This window comes from Squalius cephalus, assembly GCF_949319135.1.
Source record: "Squalius cephalus genome assembly, chromosome: 13".
In the NCBI taxonomy this organism is placed as follows: domain Eukaryota; kingdom Metazoa; phylum Chordata; class Actinopteri; order Cypriniformes; family Leuciscidae; genus Squalius; species Squalius cephalus.
In genome coordinates this window covers 14,646,462-14,653,383 of record NC_137134.1, presented here as the reverse complement: position 1 = coordinate 14,653,383, position 6,922 = coordinate 14,646,462, and positions in this window count along the sequence as shown.

Sequence of the window (6,922 nt, the reverse complement as noted above, 5' to 3'; positions counted from 1 at the left end):
CTGGTAACGGTGCGCCAAGAGCGCTGAATAGCCGTTCTTATGGCTGGTAAGACCGCCGTGAAGAGAGACAGCGCACGTCAGGTTGCATATTCCTGTCTGTGTCCGCTGCGACCGTTCCCCTGCGTGCTTCAGTACCTAGGAGAGTATTTCCCTGAAAGAGCTTACATGGGTGTGAGTGGCGTCTTTCTAAAGATGACATTCCACCCGTGTGTTTCTGGTTGCGGTCGTTTCCTGTCCTCACTGACGGCCACGATCACTGTCTCGCATGCCTGGGAAACATGTGAGACTGTGTTCGTGGGTGGTTCATGTTCTCGCACGGGAACATGACCACGTCGGCACGCCGGTCAACTCTTCTTTCTCCGGAAAGTTGAGTCCCCTCTGTTGTTGGCCAGCCGCTGCTGTGTGTAAAGCACAGCTGCAGGTCTGCTCGACACTCTGGGGGACCATGAGCGAGAGCGTTCGCGGGGAAAACCCGACGGATCTCTCGCTCCTCAGCGTGTCGTGTGCCGTCGAGCTGCCGGGCTGCAGCGCGGGTTGTCACGGCAACCCAGCGCTCGCTCGGCGCTCTAGGTGCGCGGTCTCCTTGTCTATTCTCTGTTGTAGCGCCCTCCCTGGTGGCCACCAGGAGAGGTCTACTTCAGTAAAATGGCTTGGGTGATCTGAGAGCTGAGGGCTTCTCCTTCGGGGAACCAACCCCCTAGGGCCCCTCCCTCTCTAGCGCATCACAAGCTGTGCAGCTTCTGGATGAGATTGCTGGTCCTTCAAAATTGGAGGAACCTAGCGTTTCATTCAGGGCTCCAGCTGAGGGCAGATGTCGATTGCTGCATCGGAGAGAGGGCCTGTTTGTTCTGGAAATGAGGGTATGCTGAGTTCCCACTGTAATAGTGTGTGTGCTTATGCTGAATCAGATTCAGAACTGACAGCCATGCTTTCCCGGGTCTTTCTCGGATGTGCATTGAAAACTTAGGAGTATGGAGCTATATTGGTGCCAAAATATGGAACGGCAAAAGTGCCAAATTCTGTTAAGTTTTCACCTCTCTCGCTACCCTCGTTGGTGGGGTGGCTGTGCCTCTGGCGAGCCACCTCTGCCCTGCATGCGAGGCCAAGGCACTCTTATTGCACGAGGGTAGTTCTGAGCCGGAGTTGAGCTGCACTTGTCGACTGACCGTGTTCAAGTCACAGCGCAGGCCCTCGGCCAGACGATGTCCACCTTGGTGGTCCAGAAGTGCCCCTGGCTGTCCTTGCAGAGGTGCGAGACGTCGTCAAAGTACGCTTTCTCGATGCTCCCATCTCACAAGGTGGCCTTTTCGGCGACACTGTTGAGAATTGGCCCAGCAGTTCTCCGCAGTCAGCAGCAGACTGAAGTGCTTCCCCGACGTACCACCAGAGTGCCTCGTGGGCTGCCCCTCAGTCTACTTGTCGCCAAGGGTGTCATCCCCTGCAAAAAATAAATAAATAAAAATAAAAATAAAAACACTCCGACACAGCCTGCTCTACTGTGTCCGCTGCAGGAGGATGACACCGCCCGTCTCAGCCACTGTTTAAGTGGTCGGTGAAACAATCACCCCTGAGATGGGTGACCCGGAGATGGGTGGAGCTGCTCTTTTCCGGTGGAGGGCCGGGGAACGAATCTTTTTGAGTGTTCCACCACTGGAGTCACAGTGGTACCCAAATTCTCAAAAAAAAAAAGAAAAAAAAAAAGAGAGCAGTTCTTCTATCCCTGGGTCTGAAGAGGGCCAGGAGAGCAGTGGGAGGACAGAATCCTCACCACTCTCATCCGCCTCTTCTATCGCCAGCAGGCAACAGTGTGCGGTTCGAGAATGCAACCAAGCCGCCTCCTGCACCTCCTGCCTCGTGGAATCAGGTAAGTGTTGCACAGCACACTCAGACTCCGCTACGGGCCGCCTCCCAGAGAGAGCCTTCCGAGCCGAGCCCCTGTCTTCCACCTCGCTGCCCCACTCCGGGTAAGCCTATGGTCCCTTTGGTCCCGCTTGTACGGTCTCTGCGAGCCTGGCTAGCGCTCCCCAGTCCGTCTTGCTGGCTTATTCGGACCATCAGGCTCGGCTATGCGATTCAGTTCGCCCGGCGTCCCCCAAGTTTCGGGCCATCCACTCCACTACAGTGAGAGCAGCCGATGCCCATGTCTTGCGCGTGGAGATCGCAGTCCTACTGGCGAAGGACGCGATAGAGCCGGTCCCTCCAGCCGATATGAGGTCAGGGCACTACAGTCCCTACTTCATTGTACCCAAGATAGGTGGTGGGTTACGACCGATCTTGGATCAGTGAGTTTTGAATTGGAGCCTTCACAAGCTACCGTTCAAAATGCTCACGCAGAAACGCATTTTCGAATGCATCCGTCCCCGAGATTGGTTTGCAGCGATCGACCTGATGGACACGTACTTTCATGTCTCGATTCTTCCTCGACACAGGCCGTTTCTGCGCCTTGCGTTCGAGGGTCGAGCATATCAGTACAAGGTCCTGCCCTTCGGCCTGTCCCTGTCTACCCGTGTCTTCACGAAAGTCACAGAGGGGGCCCTTGTTCCCATGAGAGAACAGGGCGTTCGCATCCTCAACTATCTTGATGACTGGCTCATACTAGCACACTCTCGAGATCAGTTATGCGAACACAGGGACCTCGTGCTCAGGCACCTCAGCCAGCTGGGCCTTCAAGTCGACTGGGAAAAGAGCAAACTCGCCCCCGTGCAGAGGTTCTCTTTTCTCGGTATGGAGTTGGATTCGGTCGTTCAGACAGTGCGCCTCACAGAGCAGCGCACTCGGTCGGTGTTGAACTGCTTGAACACGTTCTAAGGCAGGACAGCGGTCCCACTGAAATAATTTCAGAGGCTCCTGGGGCATATGGCAGCGGCAGCAGCGGTAACTCCGCTCGGCCTGCTCCATATGAGACCGCTTCAGCACTGGCTTCACGGCCGAGTCCCGAGATGGGCGTGGCATCACGGCACTCACCGGGTGGCAATCACTCCGGAGTGCCGCCAGACCTTCAGTCCGTGGTCAGACCCCTCGTTCCTTCGGGCAGGAGTCCCCTTGGAACAGGTGTCCAGGCATGCTGTGGTTTTCACAGATGCCTCTGCCACGGGCTGGGGTGCCACGTACAACGGGCATGCAGTGTCAGGGGTGTGGACGGGCCCCCAACTGCATTGGCACATCAACTGCCTCGAGTTGCTAGCAGTACGTCTCGCTCTGAGCCGCCTGAAAAGGCCGCTACAGGGCAGAGACGTGCTGGTCCGTACGGACAACACTGCGACCGTTGCGTACATCAACCGTCAAGGTGGTCTACGCTCCCGTCGCATGTCGCAACTCGCCCGCCATCTCCTCCTTTGGAGTCAGAAGCATCTGAGGTCGCTTCGAGCCATGTATGTCCCCGGTGTGCTCAACCGTGTGGCCGACGAGCTATCACGAGCTGTGCTCCCGGGAGAATGGCGACTCCACCCCCAGGCGGTTCAGCTGATCTGGAGAGAGTTCGGAGAGGCTCAGGTAGACCTGTTTGCCTCCTCAGAGACCTCCCACTGCCGGTTGTTTTACTCCCTGACCGAGGGAACACTCGGCACGGATGCACTGGCACACAGCTGGCCCCGGGGCCTCCGCAAATATGCATTTCCCCCAGTGAGCCTACTTGCACAGACCCTGTGCAAAGTCAGGGAGGACGAGGAGCAAGTCCTTCTGGTGGCTCCCTATTGGCCCACCCGGACTTGGTTCCCAGAACTTATGCTCCTCGTGACAGTCCCTCCCTGGCCCATTCCTCTGAGGAAGGATCTTCTGACTCAGAGACGGGGCACCCTTTGGCACCCGCGTCCGGACCTCTGGAAACTCCATGTCTGGTCCCTGACGGGACGCGGAGGTTCTAGGTGACTTACCCCCAGAGGTACTTAACACCATCACTTCTGCGCTAGCGCCGTCTACGAGACGTGCGTACGCCTTGAAGTGGAACCTGTTCGTCGAGTGGTGTTCCTCCCGCAGAGAGGACCCCCGAAGATGTTCGATAGGGTCAGTGCTTTCCTTCTTGCAGCAAGGGTTGGAGCGAAGGCTGTCTCCCTCCACCCTTAAAGTACATGCTGCTGCTATTTCAGCATATCATGACCACATAGATGGCAAAACAGTTGGGAAGCACGACCTGGTCGAAAGGTTCCTTAGGGGGGCAAGACGATTAAATCCTCCTCGTCCCCCCTCCATACCCTCTTGGGACCTTTCCCTGGTGCTCCGAGCACTTCAGGATGCTCCCTTTGAGCCTTTGCAGTCAGCAGACTTAAAGCTTCTCTCCTTGAAGACTTTGCTGCTGATTGCACTGGCCTCGATCAAGAGGGTAGGGGACCTGCAAGCTTTTTCGGTCGACGAATCGTGCCTAGAGTTCGGGCCGGGTGACAACCATGTTGTACTGAGACCCCGGCCTGGCTATGTGCCCAAGGTTCCTACCACTCCCTTTAGAGATCAGGTAGTGAACCTGCAAGCGCTGCCCCTGGAGGAGGCAGACCCAGCCCTGGCTTTGCTCTGTCCCGTTCGCGCTCTGCGTATGTACGTGGACAGAACCCAAAGCGTCAGGACCTCAGACCAGCTCTTTGTCTGTTACGGAGGCCAGCAGAAGGGAAAGGCTGTCTCCAAGCAGAGGATGGCCCACTGGATAGTGGATGCCATCGCCTTGGCTTACGAAGCTCAAGGCGTGCCCTGCCCGCTCAGGTTGCATGCACACTCCACGAGAGGCGTTGCATCCTCCTGGACGCTGGCACGTGGCTCCTCGCTAACAGATATCTGTAGAGCTGCGGGCTGGGCGACACCTAACACGTTCGCTAGATACTATAGCCTACGTGTAGAGCCCGTGTCCTCCCGTGTTCTCACCCTAAATGAGTAGAAACACTGAGAGTACCGGCTCTGTCGGCTTGCTGCACCCTACTGTGCACCCTTATTGCTCCAGAGTCAAAACCTGTCGAGTCCTCCAAACACCCTCGGCCCGGACGTGGCGGAGCGTCCGGTGCCAGGCCTTTACCCGCTGAATCCTTGAGAACCGGGTCTAGGCTGGGTCCCATATGTGTGACCCTACAGGGATCCCATATGTGTATATCTTCCACGGCTGCTCCTAAACGGAAGCCCGTGTCTTTCCCTTGGGCTAAGCCACCCATTATTCATATGCAGTACAACCCTTGGGTTAGTCCATATGTGTTTTCCCACATAACTCTTCTTAAGAATGTGGTTCCCGCAGCGTTCCCCTCCCTCAGTTCGGGCACGCTTCCCAGTGTTATCCAATATATCACTGTATGGGTTATCACGGAACAACAGTGTGGATACTCTTGGTGTAAGCGCTCTCCTATCGTCCTTCCAGGCAAGAAGGTGTAGAGGCTTGCTCAGGGCGCTGGATGGGGTGCAGCAGCTGTGGCACTTTAGTAGGGATTCCTATTCGTCGTTCACCACGACGTACGTCGTAGTGACCGGACGATAGGGAACGTCTCGGTTACATATGGTAACCCTCGTTCCCTGAGGGAGGGAACGGAGACGTACGTCCCGTCGCCACATCTGCTGCGACCCGCCGGGGCAGCCAGCTCACCGGCTCGGCTCCTCAGCAAAAAACTGAAGTGCAATCGCACCAGCTGCTCGTTAAATACCCGCGCTGCGAGGCTGCACAGCTGATGCAAATGATTGCACGCCAATATGCATTGGCTCGTTTAGTTTCACTCGAAGTAGATTGGCCTCTCTAGCGAGATTCCTATTCGTCGTTCACCACGACGTACGGCTCCGTTCCCTCTCTCAGGGAACGAGTGTTACCATATGTAACCGAGACGTTATTCTTTACATATTATTATTCTTTTACATGTTATGGAGATATTTAATCATTTATAAATATTCTACTATATGCTCTGAAATGTTTATTTCTAAATGGATTTGCTTCTGTGCTGTAATAACAATGTGATTTCTCTTACTTTAATTTTTATCTCATTAACCACAGCACCACATCCCTCTACCCAACAAAGGGGTGAAGAACTCACCACCTCTTTTCCCACTCCCAAATCGGGATCGAAACGTTGCAAAGGGGATGCAGATTCTATTGAGCGACAGAAACTTAATTTGTTACAGCAAGTTACTTCAGTTCTTGCCACTCCAGATCATTACAGTTCCTTTGGACATCAAGTTGCTGTGGAATTTAAATTAATAAAAAATGTAAGCATACAGACCAGGGCAAAGAAAAAAATAATGAATATTTTGTTTGAGGCCCAGGAAGCTGACCAGTCCACTCCATCACCATCCTCACACATTCCACCAGCTACATACTCACCTACACAAATGTTCTCCTCAACCCCTTTATACACACAGCCACAACATCAACACTACCATCAGCTCCTGCCTCCTCAGGGTCCTGCTCAGCCTCAAAACTATTTCAGGTTGTTAGAAGATTTGGATAAGTAGTTGCAGATAAAATATGCAGTACGATATACACAAAGTTCATCACACATGCACAAAACTTCATTAAAGGGATAGTTCACCCAAAAATGAATATTTTGTCATTACTTACTCACCCTCATGTTGTTCCAAACCTGTTTATGACAAAATATTCATTTTTGGGTGAACTATCCCTTTAACACCTGAAATGTATGACTATGGCATTTGAGGTTACTGTAAGAGATGTGTAGTTCAAAGTGAAAGCTTTTGAAAGTTTTATGAATGAATGAATATTTTAAAATGTTGAGTTGGCAGTTTAATAAATAATTGAATAAAGAACTGAAATGTGATCATGAATACTGTCTTTATTTTAATAATAGCAAATAGACATGCTGTGAGTTTAAATTATAATTTGTTTTTAAATAATTGCAATATTTTAAATACCACAAAAATATAAATGTAATCTAGCTATGTACATTATAATTTGTTTTTAAATAATTACAATATTTAAATACCACAAAAATATAAATGATGTAATCTT